Raw genomic sequence first — 24,063 nt, 5'->3', positions numbered from 1 at the left:
AGTTGAGGGGCTACACTACGGCTTTTACAGCAAACCCCAGAAAGTTAGGAATCTAACCCCCCACTTCCTGCAGCATACCCCACACGAGAGGTTACCTACTACTGCGGAAACGGAAGACAAGAACAACAACCTTCCTCTCCACTACGACTTCCTCGCATTTAAGAAGGCAAAAAACAAAACAACCGGGGAAGTCCTGGTTCAGCCCGTTTATGTCCAAGTGGTATTTATTTCTGCGGAACTTACTCCTTCGTAGTGTGCAGCCTTGGAGAAACGCGTCCCGCAGCCACCAAACGGGAATTGTTTAGTCGGATGGATTTTAGGGCCAGACTATTTAAATATACGGATCGCCCTCCCTTTGTTCTTTTTCAAAGACGTGCCAACCCATTTACACGTGCATAGTGTCAGAAATTAAACGTCTGTCTGTTTGGATCCTTGAAGGGCACATAAATAAATAAATAACGGCCAAGGAAGGATGGGTGTTCGGCTGGGGATGAAAAAATTCCTAGGAGTGGAAGGGAGGATTAGGCTTCGCGGAGTTATGAAAGAAAACGCGGGTTGTGGGTTTCCCCCCTCCTTCGTCCTCCCCATTTGCAGATTGTCGAATGCTTCCTTTTGCTGGCAATTCCCCCCCCCCCTTTACTCTCCCTCTCCCTTTTGTCTTAAATATCAAAGGCGCCGCCGTCATGTTAACATTTTAATAATTTCAAAAGGCACAAAAGCCGAACGAAGGCGGCTGAAAAGACCGTCTAGCCTGAAGTGGCACGTTTTCCCGCGCGCCGCTAAAAGACTTCCTTCTTTAACACGGCATGGCTAAGGCGGGAAACCAAGGAGGGGGAAACTGAGGCGCGGGGACGGGAGGAAGGGCTGTGGGAGAAGCAAGCGGACTAGGTTCACCCTCTCCTCTTGTACCATTCACCAGTCCACAAAGGCCCCCACGGTGATGGGGAGTCAAGGCCTAATTAAAATCCTTTAGCAGGCTGAAAGTCGGGAAGAATGGCACGCATTCAAGAGCCGCGGTTCAAAAAGAGAGAGAGAGAGAAGCGGGGTTGGGGAGGGGAGAGAAGAGCTGGCGATGAAGAGAGAAAGGGAAAGAGAGCGCGCGAAAGAGGGAGACAGCACGGAAGGGCTGCGTGTCGGCTGCACGACGAGGCTTTGCTGCCCTCAACAGCCTTCGAGTGTTAAAGCGCGCCACCCAATTTGCGACAGAGTTAATTGGTTCTTTGATGTCTTCGGAAAGGTGCCGCTGCAAAGCAGCGAGGCCCGCTTCCTCCAGCCAGAGGTGCCCTGTTTTTAGCTGGGAAAACACTCCACAACCTTCGTTGATCCTTCTGGGTTTCAGTACACGCACACCATACACACACGCGCGCACCTCCTCCTCGTTGTCCTCTCCTGCCTACCCTTTGGTTTCTTCTGCGCCCCTTTGGTTTCTCCTTCATGTCCCCCTCATTCCCGACTTTCCCTCTCCCTCCTTCGACCGATCCCTACTCCTCTTCTCACCTTGTTGTTATCTCAGATCACGGCTTGTTACTCGGGGTCACGTTTTCTGTGTATGTGCGTGCGAGTGTGTTGCATGCCTGTGTACGTGTAGTAAGGAGACTAATTTTCACTTGCTAATTTCCTAGCAGGGAAAAAAAAAGAGAGAGGGGGGGTTGAGAAAGAGAGAAAGGAAAAAGTGGGAGTGCGGCGGGCTCCCTGCTGCCAGTGCTGATCAAATGGAACAACAAGGGCAATGCCTGCTAATATGGGAAGCTATTTAGTGGCACGCTGCCTTTTGAAATGATGATGATAATGGATTCAGTCTGCTCATTAATGGAGCCAGAGTGCTCATTAGAGTGAACAAACAAGCCAGGTTGTCAGCAGTGAAAATGCCAAGTGCTTGTTTCCATTTTATCTGAGGAGTCTGGAGACAGTGATTTTACCATTTATTTCCCCTTTCTGTGCTTGACCCCAGAGCTCCCCCCAGCATCAAAGTCCCTGGTGTGGTGGAGCCTGTACATTTTGTAGCGTCTCCCTGGCTCATCACGGCTTCAAGGTCACAGGCGCTAAAAGAGCAGCAGTGCTAGGAGAGGTGGGGGTGTGCCTCTCTGTTTGTATATGTTACACTTTTACATGCTTCCCTGGCAAAAAAAAGTCCTGGGGTATCATAATAATAACAACAAGAGTAAAGAGTCTGAAGTCTCTCTGTTGTCCTTCTGTAGTGGGAAGCATTTTGGGTGCAAATCCTTTAGAACCCAATTAGCTAATTTGTAATGTAAACTTCCTGACAGATCTGTGGTCAGAACTGCTCTCCAGGACCTGATCAAACAGAAGAGACCACATCAGAGCAAACAATACAAAGGCAAGCTCTGAGGCACTTCTCCTGCCAAGGCCCTTCCCTTCCTTTGTGGCTGGAGAGCAACAGCGAGTGTATTGGATCTGATTGAACTGCCCTGAAGACAAGATTGCCTCCCAACTGTCTTAAGATATCACAGCAGAATGGCAAAATGGTAGGGCCAGGTCATTTCTGAAGTATTTTAAAATGGTATGCCTACGGACACTTTTTGGAGTGGGGGATGTTAATATGTAACAGTATGCCAAATAAAACAAGTTAATCTTTAAGGTGCCTCTAAACATATTGCAAGCTTCCTGGAGTTGTCGCTGTCCATTTGGTGTAATGTAGATACAATCTGTAAAAGTTGGGAATAAATAAATCTATTCCTAGCAGGAGAGGTTAGTGAGAAATCTTGGCCGTGCATTAGAGGTTTATGCAGAAATCACTCACTGCTGATAATTTAATGAGATGAATAGCAGGGAGAGATAGTTACTATGAAGGATTGAGATGTTGCTGGACTAAAACTTTGATCATCCCCCCCAATTCGCCATCCTGGCTAAGTGGACGTTGCAGTCCCATGATAATCTGGAGGGCCAATTGTTCCCCACCCATATGCAAACTGATAATTATTGATCATGGAAATTGAATGGTAATATTCTGCTTATTTGATTGGCATCCCAGTGTAGCCTGTGCACATAGAGCATTTCCCTCCGCCCTTTAATGAATAGTTTTGTCTCCTAATAACTTACCATCCAAGGCAGTCAAATGTATAAGAAGATAAAAGGGTTGAAGTAAAAAAAGACATAAAAGTATTCGATTAAAAAAAATTCACAAGAAGGGGGACAAATCTGTACCACACTGTAAATTACCAATTGAACTTATCACCCAAAGGACAATACTTTTTTCATGGAGTTCTGTCCAGGAGTTTGATGGCTGTCAACTCCCAGGTCCTGGAATGCTCCTCCTCTCCCAGAGCAGCATCAATTGTTGCTGTTTTGCTTCATGCGCTGAAATAGAGTGAAATACTCCCAGATAAATTTTCGGTCACAATTGCCTTGCCTCGTTTACGGAATTTTATGAAATATACAGACATTGTTATCATCTTCCTGCTTTCCCTCACAGCTTCTTGTTTTGTCCTTTACCTTTTATACTTTACTTTCTACCTTTGCCTTTCTTTGAAAACTCATTAAGGCACAAATCATGCAAAGGCTATACAACTCTAAAGCTTGTAGCTCTAGTAACTCTATAGGCTGTCTGTCTGGAAGCAACCATGAGTATTCTGTAGCAAACTTAAGGTGCAACTAGATAGGCGTTTATCCAGTGGTTTGAACTGGTTTGGTTCACTCTTTTTCCTGGTGACCACACGATATATGTGCCATTGCAAACCAACCCATTCCTGATTGATTCCTACCCACCTCTTTTGGTGTATTTGGCAGGGGCTACTGTTTTGTATGTGTGTGTGTCTGTGTCTCTCTGTGTGTGTCAATAGAATTGTTCCATTATGGTTTGCTTCCAGCAAACTGGGATCAAACCAAAATAATTGGCTTAAGCTTTTTAACAATCTTGGAAAATGAAAAACTTCCTTGCCATTCCCCTGTGAAGGGGAAGGATGAGGAAGTTTTTCATTTTTTTTTCAATCTGTTACTAAGACATCAGCAATGCTTTGAAATTCATGACTGATGCACTGTATCAGTTAGCAACAATTAAAAATAAATGGAAAGCTTCATTTCCTTTCTCCTCCCCAGGAGAATGGGAAAGGAAGCTTTCAATTTCTCAAGATTGTTGTTTAAGCAAAGGACAGAGAAGGTGACAGGAAGGGGATTTCCCTACCCCCTTTTTCCTTTAGAGGTTCTTGAGAAATGAGGGAAAGAAGAAGACTGATGTAGATTGTGCTAAACAGGGTTGCTTGAGATGCACTGTTGTTAGTTGTTGCATATGGATGACATACCGTACCTTAAAGTGATCTTCTTTAGCATGATCTAGACCAGTGGTGGCAAACCTATGGCACGCGTGACACAGCTGGCACACGGAGCCCTTTTTGCTAGCACGCGAGCCGTAAGTCGCCAGATCACTACTCCCCCTCCCCCTCACAGCCAAACCTGAGCAGGCAGTTGCAATCGCAGTGCTGGTGGCCGGACAGGCGACAGGTCAGGATCTGGAGCAGCTGAAGCTGGTGGTGGATCTGCAGTGGGATCTCGAGACACCTCCATGCCCATGATTCCCCCTTCTCCTGCCACTTCCGGTTCCACTGCCGCCACTTCCGGTTCTGCCTCCCCCGGTTGTTGTTGTTTTTTCTTGTTTGGGCACTCAAGCCCAAAAAGGTTCACAGCCATTAATCTAGACTGATCCAGGCTGGATTAATTGGGCTGTCTAGTCACGCTCACAGTTGTTCAATATGAAAAACTTGACACTTACCTTAGTTCTTATTTTCTCAGTGCCTAGTTGTTTATAGTAATTTTTTTGTTTCCTATATCCATACAGTCCAGAAGTGAGGGAACCTTTCACAGTATGGTGCTCCATGGGGAGGCTTCCATTGTGGGGAAGCATATTAAGAGAAAGCATCATGTGGTGCCAAAGCAGACTGGAGAAGCTAAGGTGGAACCTAAATGGGGAGGAAGTAACTGTAGAGGGCTATGAGATATAAACAGTCAAGGAAATCTCTAAAATCACTCAGATCTCTGGAGCAAGAAGAGGGCAGATGAAGCGTCCCACTGAGCATCTCCTAGAAACTAGCTTTATGAAAATTAAAAGCACACAGTTCATAGGGTCATGTGAATTATGGAGCTATATGGATGCTGCCTCTGCAGGTGTAGGGTATTGCTATTTTTATGGTAGCATTTGAAATAAAACAATTGTGGATAGCCCATGTGGAGCAGTGCGAAGGTAGACATGTTCTTATTATATTCTGCTCTTACATAGGGTTCTCTGTGGTCTCCCATCCAGGAGCATGATTATCTTTGCAATTCCTGAGTTCCATATGCTCCAAACTGTGCAGTGGTCTCTTATCATTTGTTGAAACTGAGACAGGATTAATGTGGACTAGGATACTCAGTCTGGTACAGTGGATAGAGTGATGGAATAGGAGATATGAATTCAAGTCCCCAAGTTTTTTCTCTAAACTGATTTCTAAATTTTTAATTGTTTCACCCTTTGTAACTGGAATTTTAATTTGATAGTATTATGGCTGCATTATTGTTGGTGCCTCATGTTTTTGATGCATGAATACTGACTTTTAAACACTAAACCACAAAGAAAATGTGGACTGTATCCATACAGCTAATCATACTGTTCAGTTATCATCAGCATTAGATTTTAGAGAACCAGGCAGGTCTTTGTGAGTTGAGGTAGAGTATGTAGAAATATAAGAATATATTTCATTTTTAAAAATTTTTTGAATGATTCTTCATGTGTAAGGGCCACATAAAGTCTGGGGCAACAGACATGATATTATAAAAAAGACAAATACAACAACAAGGAAATTACAAAATGAGAAGAAATAAATAATGTTCAAACAGCAACAGAACCAGCCAGTTGATTAGAAAATTATTTTGCTTAGGGCATTGCAGGTGGTTTAGGACAGATTGGATTGCTCATTAATTAATTGCTCATTAATTAATTAATTAATTAATACAATTAAATGAAATTCAATGGGAGGGAACGATATACGTCCCGGGACACTCTATGTCATGTAGTGGGTTCTATTTTTGTTATCTTCAGAACCCTTACTTATATATTCAAAACATTACTTTGTATTTTTCATTGACTGAAAATAAAGTGATGAGTTTATAATAATAATTGTGTGGTGTCAAGTGAGTTCTGACTTATGGTGATCCTTTCCAGGGTTTTCTAGGTAGAGAATACTCGGAAACTATTTACCATTCCCTTCTTCTGGGGTCATTTTAGGACTGTGCAGCTTGTCCAAGCTTTATTACCAAATTACTGTATATTGCAATTTAGAGTTGGGCGTGAACCACTGGTTTGGCAGTTTGTTTTGTTTCATTCGCTGCTGCAACAGGTAGTTCAGTGCCCTGTCCCCTCCAACAGTGCCTAGAGGAGATGGAACAGGGAAGCCAGGAACCTGCACTTGGCACTGTATTGGATTCTTTTTAAGACTCTGTCCTGGTATATTTAATGTAATTATTAAGCTTTTTGGAGATGTGTTTTTACCTTTCATGTTTTGTTTATCTAATTGTTTTTTTAAATATTTCTTTAAAGAGTCAATCCATCCTGTATCTGGTCTTCCACATTCCTTCTGACTTCTACCTTTCCTAGCATTATTATCTTTTCCAGAGAATCCTGGCTTCTTGTGATGTGCTTAAAGTAGCACAACCAAAATAAGACGTAGGATATTGGTAGCCACTGGGCAACAAGTCACCAGAGACCTAGGCTGGAAATCAGTAACCAGTAATAACTTGCCAATAGCAAATCACCAAGAAGACATCTAACAGCTAAGATGACCCCATCAACTGATCATAGGCTAAATTGGCATGCAATTCTATAAGCTCCTACCATATAGGCTGGTTACCCTGATATCAGCTGAAACCAGTTCCATCTGAATTGGAGATGATACGGTTGTTGACCATGAAGCTTCAAACTAGAAGTAAGACAAATGCTCCACCTGCAAATAATATGGCCTCAATTACAAAAGAGTGCAACTAACAACAACCATAATGGAAACTAGAAGAAGTCAGAAACAGCCAAAGCTGAAAGACAATAGAAATGCCTTGAGCCATGTTCTGAGAAATCCAAAATCTCTTCACATAGACATAATCAGAACCCAGAACACTGCAGGTTTTATAAGACAAAACATATTGCAATGGCATTTTTAAAAAATAAGAATTTTTCAAAAATCCATGGATCCGTATTTAAAATCTTTTGCTCACCTAGGGCATAAACCAGCTGAATATCTAGGCTGGTGTAAGGGCAATGGTGAAACAGGACCAAAATTAATGAGTCCCAAATTCTAGTATAGTTCCAAGTCATGCAATCAGCATACAAATGGGAATTCAATTGATTACATTTCATAATACAGTATAACAAATTTTAACAATGCACATCCTCTGTTCCAAATCAAGATTAATGTAAGAATGTGAGAAGGACCAGGCCTCCACCACAAAGAAATAGAGTGAGCTGTCCCCTCAAACTCCCACCATAGTGGGTTACGAAACCGTTTATACTCTTGTTACCGGCGGTGGCTCAATTAGAGATACAAGAGAAAAAGAGCAAGAAAGGAGAGGAGGAAAAGGGTGGTTGAAAAAGAATCACCAATAGAAGAGGGATATCTGGTAACAGAGGTGGGGGAAGGGATAAAAGGAGAGGTACAGTATATTGGGGGTCGAGGGTGGAACAAGAGGAAGGGGGGGAAGGAAGAGTGAAGAGGAGGAAGGAGATATACTCTTAGAATGTATTTGGTTGGAGATGGAGGATCCCTGGACCAGGGAGAAAATCAGAATGAAATTACCTCTTGAAGAAATAGAGAGAAGGCAACAATATCATATGCATATCACCCAAGGCTAAAAGAGACAGAGGGAGAGAGAATATTCAGAGAAAGGGAAGAGAGGGAATAGCTATGCAACTGGGAGAAATGGAACCAGTAGAATGGACCATATATGTGTGCCCAAAAGGAGGAAGGGAGGCAAACCAGTGCCAAGCTCCCAATTCAAGACACCAACTGAAGGAGAATGGGCTCAACACCCTTGTTGTGAGACCATTTGCCCCAGCCTAAGGAACTCAACTCGGAAACCTATTGTAGCGAACAGCTCTGCCCTCACCTGTCCGTCACAGTAGAACAGTGAAGAAAGAGCTCAACATTGTCAGTTACAGTAATAAAAAGTTTATGCATCTTGAGCAGGGGTCTCCAAACTATGGCCCACGGGCTACATCTGACCCACCTGGCCTTTTTATCTGGTTCGGGCATAGGAAGAGGAGGGAAGAGGGACCCAAGCAATCCCCTACCCCTGCTGTCTTTGCAAAGACAGTGGGGGTGGGGGATCGCTTCTGTCAGGCTTTGTTCCTCTTCCTATCTCCGCTCAGGCATAGGAAGAGGAGGGAAGGGTGGGGGATCACTTGGGTCCCCCTTCGCTCCTCTTCCTATGCCTGAGTGGGATAGGAAGAGGAACAAAGCCTGACAAGCAATCCCCCATTGTCTTTGCAAAGACAGCAGGGGTAAGGGATTGCTTGGCCCCCCTTCCCTTTTTCAGCCCTCGAAAATGTATAAAATATACAATATGGCCATCATACTGAAAAGTTTGGAGACCCCTGATCTTGAGGAACCTTTGCCATTTTTGAGGGAAAGAAAGGCAGGATGGAAGGAATATAAGCTTGGACCCACTCACAAAGAATCATGCCAATTCTATTATAAAGAATCCCAAGGCACAGTAGTTTATTCTGAACAAGAAATTTCTCAGTTCATATCATGCAAATTCATATATCTGAAGACCTCTTCAGGCATTCTTCTCATCATGCAATTGTGTGAGGGGAAAACAGTGATGTGTTAGCTAGCTCCATGTCCTCCATTTCATCCCTTTGCCAGGCCCTGATTGTGCAGGATCCGGGGAGCCTTCACAACCCCCTGCTGAAGACACTGCACCTGTAAGAGGTGTTTTTAAATTTGTAATGCCGCCCAGAGTAGACTTTTGGTCTAGATTGGCGGGGTATACGTCTAATAAAATAAATAAACAAATAAAAATAAGAGGGAAATGATGGAGAGAGACAGTATTCAGCAACACATTTCTGATATCTTCTGCAGGAGTATACCTGAACAATAGTCTGGCTCATCTCACACTTCAAATAGTAGGATAACCAATAATCAGTCCTGGAGTCATCATAGTGATTACTAACATAATAAATATGAAATATTCTAAAAATTCTATCTCACTGTTAACGGTATGATCCAGCTGTTTGCTACCTCCTTCCCATTCTCCATGTGCTGTTTATTTCTAATTTACAGAACAATGTGTCTTCTCTAAAAGAGCACATCACAGAATATTATAAAGTACTTTGACCCTTCTTTAGATTTTATTTCCAAATATATCTATATCTCTGAAAGGTTATGGTTACCAACTTTCCACTGAGTAGCTGTGGCAATGGTGAAGAGATCTAGGGCCCCTCTAAGACTAAGCAAGCCATAAGACCACAAGATTTGCTATGTGACATTTTAATTTTTTACTACTCTGGTCAGTTATGAATTTTTATATTATCCAAACATACAAAGTTTTAAAGAACATGCTGTAGAACACTTGCTTCTTCTGACAAACAACTGTATAGAATAGTTGAAGGAAACTTTATTTTCCATATTGCAAGAAAAAACTACTAGGAAAAAAGTGCAGAATTGGGTTGTTAAACTTCAGTAGAGTTTATTACTACATATGAATACACACACACACACATCTTATGAAGTTATAATTACTACTAATTGCACACTAAAAAAATCCTCAGTCGGGTGTCTTAGCTGGGTTGTGCAATTTATGACGTAAATCAGGGAGTTGTACATAGTGTTGTTAAAAACTAGGATACTGCATGCCAGAGGTAAGCCCCAACAGTGACTGGGCTATGGAATCTCCAGAGGTACATAGAAACACTCAGCATGATCAAAGTAAAATATCACTTCATCCTAACACTATAAGCTCTTAAATTAACAACAGAATGCTTCCGCATTCTTGATGAAGAATTCATATGGGACATCTGCTCCTTTGCCTCGAAGTACCTTCCTTGACTGAAGCAGATTATCACCAAAGCACAGTACAGCATTCAGAATTCCATCATATGCATGTTTATTTAAATGTCCTATTGAGTTCACTGCAGCTTAATACTAGAATTGCATCCTAACAATGCAGTCCTAAGCAGGTGCATAGGATTGCAACCTAATAGTGGAAGTAGGTTCCACTGAGTTCAATGGGAGTCATTCCAGTTCAAGGGGCACTTAAAAGGATTAAATACTCGCTTGTGCTTTCTCATGATATGAAGTTCTTCCTTTTGAATAGAAAACAGCTGACACTCAGATTGTAATGTGGGAAATGGCACATCTTTGTTTCTTCCTAAGACTTCAGAGTTCTTCCTCCCTAGTTAATACTGTTTCATTGTCTAGAAACTAATTGGCTGAAATCGGTAGTTGCTTGTCATTCAGCCCCTATGTGTTTTCAGAAATAAATTTTGAAAATGATACCTCCTCTCCAAAGGTTCCAAGGTCGCTATGGGTTCTGTTTCATCCTGGATAAGTCATTGGGAGCTGTGGAGTTGAAGTCCAAAGCATCTGGAGGGCCAGAGTTTTAGAACCAACGTTCTAGATCTTTCTTTTGATTTTCTCCCAACTGCTTTTCCTACACTTGTTGCATGTAATTGGAAAAGAACTGTTGTGCAGGAAACTATTCCAAACTTTTAACTATTGGAAAGCATTAGAATCCTTCTGACTATAAGGTTTTCCCATTTGGAATTTTAATCTAGGTAGTTCTTATTAAATATCAATCCTTTACTATTAATTGTTTAAAAAATTATAGTTGTTATTGTTATGTATTGTAAAGTCACTTTGACTTGTGTGACCCTATGAATGAGTGACATCCAACATGTCCTGTCCTCAGCAGCCTTGCTCAGAGCTTCTAAACTCAGGCCTGTGGTTTCCTTTAGGGTGCCAATTCATCTCATATTCCTCTTTTCCTGCTGCCTTCAACCTTTTCCAGCACAATAGTCTTTTCCAGATAATCACACCTTCTCATGATATGCCATAAGTAGGACAGCCTCAGGTTCAATATTTTGTCTCCAGAAGTAGTTCAGGCTTGATTTTCTCTAGAAACTGCTTGTCTTTTTGGCAGTCTGAGATATCTGTCCAGCCTTCTCAGTCATACACAGTGATCAGAAGTACAGTAGTGTAGTAGACGATCTTGGTTGTGGTCTCCAGTGATACACCCTTACTTTTGATGATCTTTCTAATTCCTTCTTTGCTGCCCTTCTGAGTTTCAGTCTTCTTCTGATTTCTTGACCTCATTATTCATTTGGATTGATCTGAACCATGGTGTTCAAAATTTTTCACTATTTCAGTTTCTGCATTATCAACATTAAACATTATCTACAGTGAGCCTTGTGGCACAATAGTTAAACTGCAGTACTGCAGTCCAAAATTTTGCTTACTTTGCTGGCTCAAGGTTCACTAAGCCTTCCATCATTCCGAGATTGGTAAATTGAGTACACAACTTGTGTGTGTGTGTGTGTGTGTGTGTGTGTGTGTGTGTGTGTGTGTGTGTGTGAGAGAGAGAGAGAGAGAGAGAGAGAGAGAGAGAGTATACAAAGCCTGCATAATTACATTGTAAACAGTCAAGAGGGTGCTTTAAGCACTATAGGGAGTATATAAGCAGCACACTTTTAAAGTTGTGTAATTCTGTAGTCATGTCTACTTCATTTTCAGGTGCAGCCCTGCTTTGGCACTTTCTTATTTCACTTTCACTAGAAGTCATTTCACGTCATTATCGATGTTTCTTCCCCAAAGGTTGACCATTTGTGCTTGTGAGGTTGATGAGCTGTGAAAAGGGTTAGGAAACAGGGACTTTACCACAGGACATCACATTGAAAGGATACACCCATTCTCCTAGATTTCCAAAACCAGCCTGGCAGTCTGATTTACTACCATAGGAAAGGATGGCAGTAGACCAAACCTCTATGTTGAACCACTTTTCAGTGGCGATTGTGAAATAGTAGAGAAAGAGGGTTGGTATACTAGGCCCTCGTGAGGCAGCAGACGGTGCCAAAATTGCTAGTTTCAGTTCTGTACAGTTGTTATTCTCACAGTATTACAAAGTATGATGTTTTGCAGTAGAGGAAATCATGGCAGCTAGTTAGTTAAAAGATAAAAAGCTGGAAAACAATTGCAGTTATGAAATTAAGTTGGTGGTGGAAAGCTTTTTATCCCCATGAAATACCATGTTTCTTTGGGCATAACTTATCCTCAGCCACACATTTGTGGCTTGTAGTACTGGAAACCAAAGTGGGCACAGCTACCCTTCTCTCCCTACCACCACCACTTTTTGCTACCATGTGCCTATATGCCATTCATCTTCATCACACTGTTGTTGGGAAGTTTTGGAATTTAGCAACCTTTGTTTGCTGCCTTTAAGAGGTTTTGCCTGGGAGGGAGTTTTCTGGGCTGCAGTAACTCTCAATCAATCAAACAGCTACCCATTGTTCCCTCTTTGCCTCATATTTTGAAGAGAGACACACCTCTCTACTCAAGAGCCCTTTTTCTGTACTTTTTCGGTCAGAAGTTAGTTAGTTCTGTAGGCAGAGTTGGTTATGGATTCAGTACAGTGGTGCCTCCCTTAACGACGATAATCCGTTCCAGGAAAATCGCCGTTAAGCGACAACATCGTAAAGCGAAATTAAAAACCTCATTGAAACGCATTGAAACCCGTTCAATGCATTCCAGTGGGGTAAAAACTCACAGTCCAGCGAAGATCCTCCATACGGCGGCCATTTTCGCTGCCTGTATAGCGAGGAATCCGTCCCTAAACACAGCGGGAAGCCATTTTAATTACCTGGTGGCCATTTTGAAACCGCCAATCAGCTGTTAGAAAAACATTATTTTGCGAAGAATCGGTTTCCGAATTAGGGAACCGATCATCATAAGGTGAAATTCCCCCGTTTAGGTCATCGTTTTGCGATCACAATTGCAATCGCAAAAATATCGTCATAAAGTGGATTTGTCGTAATGCGGGGAAATCATTAAGCGAGGCACCACTGTATGTAATAATCTGTCAGATAGCCAGTATGCAGCTATGAGACAGTTAATGTCTGTTCGTGTAACCCTTTATTATTTTTCTTCAATATGCTGTTTTTGATCGGTTGAGACTTGTGAATAAATTGAATTTTTATTTCTTTCTCTTGCCAATGTCTCAGAGAGATTTATTGAGACTGTAAGTGCCAGTTGAAGAGAACTAAGCAATAAGGGTGGTCTACTTAGGGGAGACTTGAACCTAATTCTGTAGGTCTTTGAACTAGCTAGACTTTTGTTAAAGACACAAAATTCACACTCTGCCAAGAAGAAGTAGCTCTAACGATGTGTTTAAAGAAGTTTGCAGAAGAAATTAGAGAGGAATGCAGTCATATTGTAAAGCCAAGAGACAGATCTGCCTGGTTTTGGTAGGCAGTATCTGCACAGGGGACAGATTGGATTTGTCTTCAGTGTGGAAGAGACTGTCACTCTCGAATTGGCCTCCTCAGCCACACTAGACACTGTTCCAAGTCCTCCATACAGAGCACGGTACCATAGTCTTTCGAGACTGAAGGATGCCTAACTAACTAAATCTGCAAAGACAAAATGATGTTTCTTAGCAGAACAATGGAAATGTTTGAGTGCTTTTTAAAACCTTATGGTGCTTCTACTTGCATAAGTGGCTTTTCACCTGTCTCACTATTTACATGCATGCACATCTCTGTACATCTACACATATATGGATAAGATTTTCAGATTTCCCTGAAGGATCTGCTCTGTGTTTATCATATAGGCCTGCCTGAAAAATGAGCTATTGACTGGTGTTTGGAAAAAAAAGAGCTTGAAAAGAAGAAAATGAGCTGTTCATAAAATAAATAAATGGAAAACCTGAGTCCATAGAAATAATATAATCCAAGGCACATTTTAAAGGTAAGAGCTGCCTTAAAATATTCAGATATGAAAAGCATAGGTTATTTTGGCTCACTGATAGCTCAGTATTAAGTATTTCTTTTTATTTAATACAAATCTCTGCAAATCCTAGTCTACAGGAGGCTTTCAAAATGAAACCATGAATACAGCTCACACTTAAGATGTGCAAGAAATTGCAAAATTGCTGTTGTGAAAATATGAAAAAAATGAAAAACTTGTAATGTCAGTAAAATTTAAATATATAATAGTTCTTTGAAGTGTACAATACTGAACATATAGGAGAAATATTTCTTATTAGTAATTTATTTGTTTAACATATAGTACCTGTCTTATCCAGGTAACTTGGAACATATATATCTGCATTGGATTGTACTTGTGCTGGTCGAACTTTTGCCAGTGAGTTTCAGACAAAGATGCTTCATGCTCAATGGATTAAATACTTTGCAATTCATTTCCCATGTGGAAACAAACTGTTGTCAATTTGTCTTAAACAAAAAATGCCAGAATGTTGATGGCTGAGAGTTGGAAAGGTGTCCAGCATAGAAGAGAAGAAGCACAATGGCCTGTGAGGAAGATGTTAATAGAAGCCCACATAAAAGGCTGACCAAGAAACATGAGAGAGAGTAAGTGAGTAAGCAAGCCAGGGGGAGGGGTTTAGGGGAAAGATACTGAGGAGACAGGAAGTTGAGGGTGAAAAGGACTGTTAGCAAGGGTATCTGCTAACAGGGTATTACAAAATAGCTAAGAATAGGAGGGTTGTGTTATGAGAGAAATATGGAATGTTAGGAAGACTGACTAGACAATGCGGGTGACAAAAAAATGTGGATAAATTAGTCATGGGCTGAAAAGTAGAAACCTGAAGAAGCTATAGATTTGAAGAAAAGCATAAAAAGAAAGCAAATGCCCCTGCACTCCATGTGATACTGGTGCTGCAGTATCAAGCTGGTAGAATTTACTTTCTTCTCCTGGGCAGCCATTGTGTTTTTCTTCGCCTTCCAAGGCAAACTTTGGGATGGTATGGAAGGTTCTCGGAAAGGGGAGATTACTTCCCCAACCATGCTTCCACTGGATTCTGCTATTTTACCAAGGGAAGTCCAGTATTAGATTTTATGCATTGTTTTGAAATAGGAGGCATGTTCCTTTTTATTAAGGTTTGGACACAGCCTGAGAAACATGTACATCTAAATTCCCATTTAATTAACTGAACATTGTTGCTTAGTTCTGTTTATTGAAACAGGATTTAGGAATCCACAATGTTTAGTGGATCATTCATTGTGCCTGATTAAGAGACACATTTTATCCATATCCATATCCGCGCTCTATGTGGGGCTACCTTTGAAGTTGATGCAGAAACTCCAAATGGTGCAGAACGCGGCGGCCAGACTCCTTAGTGGAGCGAGAAAGTACCATCACATTTCTCCTATTCTGGCCGCGCTGCATTGGCTGCCCATTTGGTTCCGCATCAACTTCAAAGTTCTGATGGTTACGTATAAAGCCCTAAACGGTTTAGAGCCTCGATACCTGGCGGAACGCTTACTCCCACCCAGTTCTACCCGTGTCACCCGCGCAAGTCAGGAGGTGAGGCTGAGGAGCCTGACGCCGAGGGAGGCCCGGAAGGAAAAAACAAGAAACCGGGCCTCCTCGGCAGTGGCTCCTCGCCTCTGGAACAATCTACCTCCGGAGATTTGTGCGGCTCCCTCACTGGGTACTTTTAAGAAACAACTGAAAACATGGATGTTCAGGCAGGCCTTCCCCTCCTAGTTAATCCCTGACCTCTTCCCTTTCCTTCATTTTTATGTTTTCTTTATTAATTTTTTTAAATTATGTACAAATTCCTTTTTATTTATATATTGTTCTTATATTTTCCCCCCTTTGTGTGTTGTAAGCCGCCCAGAGTGGTCAATACGACCAGATAGATGGGGTATAAATGGAATAAATAAATAAGTAAGTAAGTAAACAAATAAATAAATAAATATTCATTCATTCATTTGTAAATAACTAGATTAATGTTGTTGAGAATCCCCAGGGTATCACAACTACCTGTGCTATTCACTAACATGCAATGGAACTTGCTGTTGAGACCTGAGTGGATCCCCCAGGCTAACAATCCCCCTTACGCAGCCCACCCACATCCTCCGAATCATGGCCAATAGTTTTTTAAAAAAAATGGTGATTCTGCCTCACCTTCCCTCACTTCTCCACCACCCCCCACTCTCTTAAAAGCGGTCCCTCCTCATTGCTACCTCCTCCTCTGCTGTTTGCCACTGTTTGCCTGTCTCTCCTGTCCATTAATGGACTCTCCTGTCCATTAAAAGAATAGGGACTCGGAAACATGACTTGGAAAAATGGGTCTGAGTTGTGACTCGAGTCTTTGACAAAACAACAACAACAGCAATAACCTAGGTTGAGTTTGAGTCAAGTTGCTGGCGTGCCTTAAGTTGGACTTGACAGTGAGTAGCATGACTCAAGTACCCATCTGTAGCGGAACCCAAAAGATGACGTCATTCCTGCATGTCAATCAGAGGATAGAGCAGGAGGGGCAGAGTCAGAATGACAGAGAGTGAGAAGAGACAGTTCAGGACAGTTGGAATGAGAGAGGGATAGAGAGAATTAGAGACAAGAAGAGATGGAGAGAGCTAGGGTTTAGGAACAGATAAAAAGGGGTTAAGAAAAGAATATTGAAAGAGTAAAACATATTGAACAAGCAGGAATGAACACATAAGCATAACATGAGAAATACCAGTGATTGAATACATGATTTAATATATGCACACCTAAAACAGTTATATATTTGATTCTCCTTATGATTTTGTTCATTAATAAAAGAATATTTGATCAAACCCCTGATTCCTAAGTTATATGAGCAGCTCCTGTGTGTGGGAATTGTAGTGGTACGGCCACCATTTTCGCTGCCTGGTAAGCGAGGAATGGGTGCAAAAACACAGCGGGCAGCCATTTTTTTACCCAGCGGCCATTTTGGAACCACCGATCAGCTGTTGGGAAAACATCGTTATGCAGAAATCGGTAAGCGAAACAGCTTACCGATCATCGCAAAGCGATGTTGTCCCGTTAGAAACATCGTTATGCGATCGCAAAAATGATCGCAAAAAATCCATCGCTACGCGGATTCGTTGTTAAACGGGGCACCCATTAGGCATCACTGTATTAGGAGAAATACCTGGTGGCAGCGAAAAGAAGAAAAAAAGGTGTGTTTACCTTTGTGGAGCCCAAAGAAATAAAGGGGCAACCAGGGGGATCGCCACACCATCCCTGCAACTTTTTAGTGGTAATATATTTATGAGTCTCACTGCTACAAGAAACTAGGTAGAATCTGTGACTCATGAATAGAACTGGGCTTCTACTGTGTGTAGAAAGATATCCTGGGTTTTACTCAGTATGCCCCAATGTACACATTAGGACTCACATCTCAGTGCCAGGCATAGGATCAGATCATAGGATAGTTAAAAATAAAATTGACCATTGCTGCTTGTGGTATGAAGAGTCAGCCTTACGTACATAAAAGATCCAGTTGATGTACCCCTCTTGTCTGACTGATACCTGCTGCTGTAGACTGACCAATTGCAAAGAAATTGTTTATAAGGAACTAGATGGCCATCAGCGGTCCCTGTTTAAGGGCAAATGGCATTCCTTGTTTATGGATTTCTGGTACTACCAAGAGACTTTTTGATCACATGGCTAAATGTGATTTATATTGAAACAAGCTTCTTTTGGCACTGATTGATTATTGTGACAATGGACAGTGGAAATATATGTTTAAATGTGTAACTTCTGAGCAGAAGATTGTAACACTTTCACTAATTAAGGCTTCTCTTTGGTTGTGCACCTAGTTGTATGTAGCTTGGAGTTGCCACTCTTTAACAGACACTTGATTCACAGAATTAGCAAAGGCTAAAGTTTATCTACAGGTTGTGAAAAACCGCACCTGCTGATTTTTGCATATGAAGCTGCTGTTAAAGTTGCCTGAGCAGGGCAAGTTGGCTTCCCCCCCCCATGTACTCTGGCCATTTAGCAAATCTAGGTTTAGTTCAGTAGTATGAGTAAAATTAGAAACTCACATCAACTGGTCCAAAGAGCCATTACTATTCAAATTGCAATGGAGAAACTGAGGCTGAGAAACGTTAATAATATATACATTAGTTGTAATCATGATGCCTAGTAACAGTTCTGTTTCCTTTTCATCAGTGCTATATGTAGTCAATTAGGTGGTCAATTTGTGATATTTTTGCCACTCTTGTCTTATTCATGATATAAAAATATTTTATGAAAATAATTGCTATACAGTTTAGTCATTCACTTCAATGAGATTTGAAGAAAAACTAAAAAAGGAATGTTCAGGGATTCTCCCCCTTTCTATTTTTGTGATTCTAGAAAGCTAGACACTTTTTCCAGGTATAAGAATTATAATAATAATTAGACCTATTAACATTGTCATCATGCAAATAGTGTTTTAATACTAGATTCCTAAGTATACATCGGTTATCAATCCAAGTCTTGTTTTCCATTAGGAGAACTATGCTGAAATTCTGAAGGAGACTTTTTATTTATTTAGAAAATTTCTAGGCCAAAGAGTATAGCTATCTCAAGACACTGAACATTAAAAGGATGAAGCACAGTTCTATTAGAATACAATTAAAGTTAAAGGAGCAGTTAAAGGAATTTTAAAATTGTGATCTTTATATAAAGTTTTTAAATCTGTTATTTTATCTGTTGTGAACCGCCATGGGTCCCCTATGGCGAGAAAGGAGACATATAATTACAATAAAATAAAACAATGTTTCAAAAACCCAGCACCACACAAAAAAAAATTAAAATTGGAGTTCAAGGATTGCTTAAAAGCCAGCAGTGAAAGGAGCAAATGTATGTCCTTTGGAAGGGAGTTCCACAGACACAAGGCCATTTGTGAAACATGTTTCTCTAGTGCCTGTTGAAATCATGGCCTCTGTGCACATCTCAGGTCCTAGACAAACAGATAACCTGCACCCAGATAACATGGCCTCAAACTATTTAGAACTTAATAGGTAAACACCAGCATTTTAAATTGAGTTTGGAAACAGAGTGGTAATAAGTAAAAATAGAGTATCAATGTAATAATGCACAAAAAAATCTGAACATGCTGTCTTCTGCACCAGTTAGTTTTTGAACCATCTGAAAAGACACACCCGCAAGAGTACATTAGAGTACTTTAGATTTCATGCAAGTACTACAAGTATATATAGGGACGTGGTGGCGCTGCGGGCTAAACCGCAGAAGCCTGTGCTGCAGGGTCAGAAGACCAGCAGTCGTAAGATCGAATCCACGTGATGGAGTGAGTGCCCGTCGCTTGTCCCAGCTCCCGCCAACCTAGCGGTTCGAAAGCATGCAAATGCAAGTAGATAAATAGGGACCACCTCGGTGGGAAGGTAACAGCGTTCCGTGTCTAAGTCACACTGGCCATGTGACCATGGAAAGATTGTCTTCGGAGAAATGCTGGCTCTGTGGCTTGGAAACGGGGATGAGCACCGCCCCCTAGAGTCGAACACGACTGGACAAAAATTGTCAAGGGGAATCTTTACCTTACTACAAGTGTAATTGTGGATTGCCAGATACCACACCCACCCCATATCTAATGCTGATGAAGCAAACTCCAAGAAAAACTGTTATATCAAGTCATATTTATACTTTTACCCCAAAGATAATATTAAAACTCAGATTTAAACTCCATGTTTGTTTGTTTTTTGGGATGTTGGGTTGGCACTCCATCAATAGATGAGAAAATAACACATGTCCAAAGAAGCTTGATGAAGTCATCCCCTCTTTATATTACATGATGTGTTCCTCACCTGCTCCTAACTTGTCTTCAAAATGCAAGTGCCATCCTTAGGCTTGTTTAACCTTGGGAGGAATGAGGCATGGAAAAATGAAGTTAGTTTTGGAAGCAAGATGGCCAAAGTGTAAATACCACACAGATGTCCATAGTCTGAACTTGCTACTGTAGATAATAATCCGATATAAAGCACTAAAATTAAGTTTTGAGTAATACCTTCCTTTTTCTATGTACCCAATGCATGGTGGTAAGTGGAGATGATGACAATTAGTCTTCTGAGATATAGTTTTATAATCAAAATATCATTTTAGGTGTTCAGACTTAAATATGCATAGAAAGTGTTTTCTGAATTAGGAAAAATTGTTTTAATAGATACTACTCTGTTTCTCAGGTTTTCTGAGGTATTGCAGTAAATGAAAAACCTCAGTCAGTAGCTCCTGCATTTGCCTATTTCTGGTGTTAATTATCTTTTGTTTGCCCTTGATAATCCTGAGGTTGGTATGCAGATAATGAAGGCTGCAGAATCATCTCAGAGTGGAAAAAACAATGGCATTGTCAATTTGGCATCACAACACTTTATAAATTATGAATGTTATCTACATTAAGGAGAATAGGAGACTTTTAAAATTACTTTCATGAATAGATTAAATTACAAGTATTATTACATTTCATTTTATTAAGTGCATCTTAGTAGTTATTAGAGCAAATGAACATGTTCTCTCAATTACATAATAACATTAGAACTAAAAATTATGCATCAACACTCCCAAATGCATAATGCAGCTTTGTATATTAATCACTCCAACAATATTTTTCAGTTTATATGGAGACAATTATTACCTGTCCAACAATAACATTGTTATTGGTTTATTAAAATTCAAGAACTACCTTTCCAGATAAAAGCCTAGATTTCTTTTCCTTTCCTTTTTTCCTTTTTGCGATTATTTCAGAAAAAAGGCTTTAGTCTCAAAAACATAAAAATAAAAATGAAGATCTTGTAATGATTCCATTTTAATCTAATTATATAAAACAAAGCTTGCATATCACACTTTTAAGTGTACATACTTTGGAAAGTTTCAATAATTTAAGACTGCTTTTACTTAGCGTGTGATAGTGATGATTTTGTTGTTTTTTAAAGTAGTCCCACAAATCTACATTAAAGGGCAATGTGTACATTCCTTGTTACAGTTGCCAGCATAGCACACTCTTCTGGACGTTATTTTTCCACATGATAAAACTTTTGTTTCCATTACAACGGCTGGCAAAAGGATGGTTCAAGAAGATAATCATAAGCAATGGTACTAACCACTGGCCTCACTGTACTTGCCTTTAAATGCCAACGTAACTAATCTTCAGCAATGGAACTCCAAAAGGTATGTACAGGATTGCAATCAATGGCCTTTAGAAAGAGTTGTCACAAAACAAATCATTTCAAAATTCACAGGCTAAGTTTGAAAATGGAATTATTATTATTATTTCGACTTATATACCACCACATAGAGCTAGAACACTCTCTGGGTGGTTTACAACATAATTATGCAGGGAGCACTTTCCCCCCCTCTGCTCAGCAAGCTGGGTACTGAAATACAACACGATCTGGAGAAAAAAGTACAGCATAAACTGTAAAATATTTGATCTCTGATTCATGCTAAAAAGAGATAAATATTTATGAATAATTATTGTGATCTGGAGTTGAATACTCTTTCTAGCACATTGGGGAAAGGGACCACATAGCAACAATGAGCACAACAGCAGTGTTCCTCTTTATTTTCGGATATGTGGACCAATTGGTTCAATCAGATTTGTTCATTGGTTTATCTTTTATTCAACAATGTCCTGTGCATACAATGAGGATGACCTGGGAGAGGAGTGCAGTTTGTGAACAGAAATAGGTTCCTGTACAGAGAGAAAAGCGAACACATGGCAGGGAAGCAGTCTCCTTTCTGCAGTCCCTATTCTCTCTCCCTCCTTGGGGCCAAAACTAGATATCAAGACATGACGTGAATTATCAGCAGAGAAATATAAATGTTTATTGGCAGCATCGTCTTTATCCAGAAACAACTACGTGCAGACAACGTCCATCGTCTTCAAGCCCCATTAGTTTGAGCAGCAGAGTTAAGCATGTGCTTAAATCTGTTACATTAAATAAATATTTAATGTAATATGTAATGTATTCAAATTATTAGCTTTGGCTGAGTTATGTTCTTGGTATTTGGGGACTGAAAGGTGGTGTTTTCTCATAGTAATTAATCTAAATGCAACTAGTCTGCCTGCTCCTTTTTTATTAGAATATAGTTTTTGTTTGTGTGTTTTGATCCATTTTGAATTTACTAAATTTGACACAGAAGTTGGCCAGAGTGAAACATAAAGATGTGTTTTGGACAGGTTGAGATTTTTACAAAAATGCCCCATTACTGACATGATAGGTCTATCAAAAATAAACAAATATAAAATGAATATGAATTATTTTTAATAATCCAGATCACAGCTGGTAAATCTTCCTAGAATGCAAATACATTAATTGGCACATGTTAGGTGTCATATGAGGCTTTCACAATCATGTTCTTGATTGAGCAAGAAGATTTTAAAATGGGGACAAATGTGTACTGTAATCTTTGTTTTCAGTTCTTCTCCTTTCTAAAGGTTATGTCATGAAACTCTATTTAGGATTATTCATAGGATGTCTGTGGATTTATACCCGTGCCTATTTAAAATTATTAATACTAATCAATCACTGCATGAAAATATGAGCAATTAGGCACCTTTTATATTAGTGATGCTTTGAGTGACCAGATTATCTAATAACACTAGGACAGAAGAGGTAAAGTTTGACTTTTTGTCTGTACTGCAGTAAATTAAAAGCATGAAAGAGAAGACATTGACTTGAACTAATGTACTTTGTCCTGACAAAATAACTAGCCTTTCTAGTTCCAATTAGTCCACAATTCTTATGTCCCAGCAATGATATATTTATATATATATAAAATCCAGCACTACTGAATATCTCCCTAATCCAGTTAGTCTTGACTTTTTGCTATTTAAAAAAGTTCAGGCATTACAGTGTTAACTATTCCCTTGAAATTACTCCTATTTAAGAAGAAAAATCATATTACTTTCTTAATCTTTCTAATTCTTCTCTCCTAAGATCTTGGATTTGTTCCTTTAACACCGACTCCTAGTTCAGTCTTGATTTCTGTATTAATGAATTGAGAAGATGACATCAGGCTCTTAGGTAAGTGCTATAAGCAGAGTCCTATGAATTTGCAGCTAGGTACCAAGTATAAAGAAGAAATTATTCTTTGTCCATTTCCACATCAGTGTTGCTTTGAAAGGTAATTAGTTTGATATTATGTAGGTAGCACACAAAAGATCATGTAGTAGTTTGTGATCTGTCTTTTGATCATCAGAAGAAAAATTTCTGCTGGAAAATGAAAGGCAGACATAATTCACTAAAATTACACCAAATCCTCTCTAATCAATAAAGATAAATCAAGTGTCTGTTGTTAAATCGATCCTCTCATTTATTGAGATATAGTGTCTTGATTGTTTTACAGATAATTATTTCACAAGGAGTTTTTATGAAGATTTCTTTTGAGACAACCGTAAACTTGATGCATTGAAAAACTATAGCTAAAAGTGTATTTGCTTCTTCTAGTTTGAAGATGTAGGGACATCAGTACTGATTTATGTGATATAATGAAATGAAATGGGTGAAGCTGATTTTCTTTCATTCTTTTCCAATGAACTGTCTGTGTGTTTATTTTTGCTTTTATGAAATTGTCAGTTCTTGCCAACATAAATATTCATTGATGCAGTTTCCCTTTCCTGCTTTTATCTCTTATGTTCCTTTTTTGGTATCTCTTAGCTTGACATGTATCATATTGAAAAAGTCCAGATAAATTTTTATGATTTGTCTGATAACAAAAATGTTTAGGCTAGACTAAGACAACTGAAAGAGTAAAACTGAACCATTTCTATAGAGAGAATAATGTAAGGGGGGAAGAAAAGGTGCAGAAAAGTCAAAATTGATCCTCCTCACCATCCTTTTGAAATCTGAGATTTGTGTACGTCTATATGTGATTTCAACCAATCATCTTTCACAAATTAATTGAGCAATTAGAGAGACAGGGTTGGGACAGAATAAGGGGGAAAGGACAGAGAAAAATTATGTTGTGGAAAACTGAGTAGTGACAACGTACTTTGACCTGGATTTTCTGTCTAGAATAAAAGAAACGAGAAATATTTCTTACCTAATGTGCAGCATAACAAACAAACTGTGCACATAGCATGTACAAATGGAGA

At 39.9% G+C, this 24,063-nt stretch overlaps 3 long non-coding RNA genes across 3 annotated transcripts in view; 2 read left to right on the top strand and 1 right to left on the bottom strand.

Moving 5' to 3' along the window:
- LOC140707387 (uncharacterized) overlaps window positions 1-24,063 on the bottom strand; it is a 59,363-nt gene that overhangs the window by 28,616 nt on the left and 6,684 nt on the right. The window contains exons 2-3 of the long non-coding RNA XR_013536959.1: window positions 4,727-6,929; window positions 1,498-3,318 (exon numbers count right to left, since the gene is read on the bottom strand). This is a non-coding gene — a long non-coding RNA (uncharacterized LOC140707387). The remainder of the gene's footprint in view (window positions 1-1,497; window positions 3,319-4,726; window positions 6,930-24,063) is intronic.
- Window positions 2,367-13,887, top strand: LOC144583262 (uncharacterized). The gene is made up of 2 exons (XR_013536961.1): window positions 2,367-2,486; window positions 13,801-13,887. It is a non-coding gene; the product is annotated as an uncharacterized LOC144583262 (long non-coding RNA).
- Window positions 19,840-24,063, top strand: part of LOC144583263 (uncharacterized) — a 6,093-nt gene continuing 1,869 nt past the window's right edge. Inside the window, exons 1-2 of the long non-coding RNA XR_013536962.1 lie at window positions 19,840-21,134; window positions 22,907-24,063. The exon at window positions 22,907-24,063 is cut by the window's right edge and continues 1,869 nt beyond it. This is a non-coding gene — a long non-coding RNA (uncharacterized LOC144583263). The remainder of the gene's footprint in view (window positions 21,135-22,906) is intronic.

This window comes from Pogona vitticeps, chromosome 5, assembly GCF_051106095.1.
Source record: "Pogona vitticeps strain Pit_001003342236 chromosome 5, PviZW2.1, whole genome shotgun sequence".
In the NCBI taxonomy this organism is placed as follows: Eukaryota; Metazoa; Chordata; class Lepidosauria; order Squamata; family Agamidae; genus Pogona; species Pogona vitticeps.
Note: the sequence above shows the minus strand (reverse complement) of the source record. Positions and strands in the feature narration are given on the sequence as shown.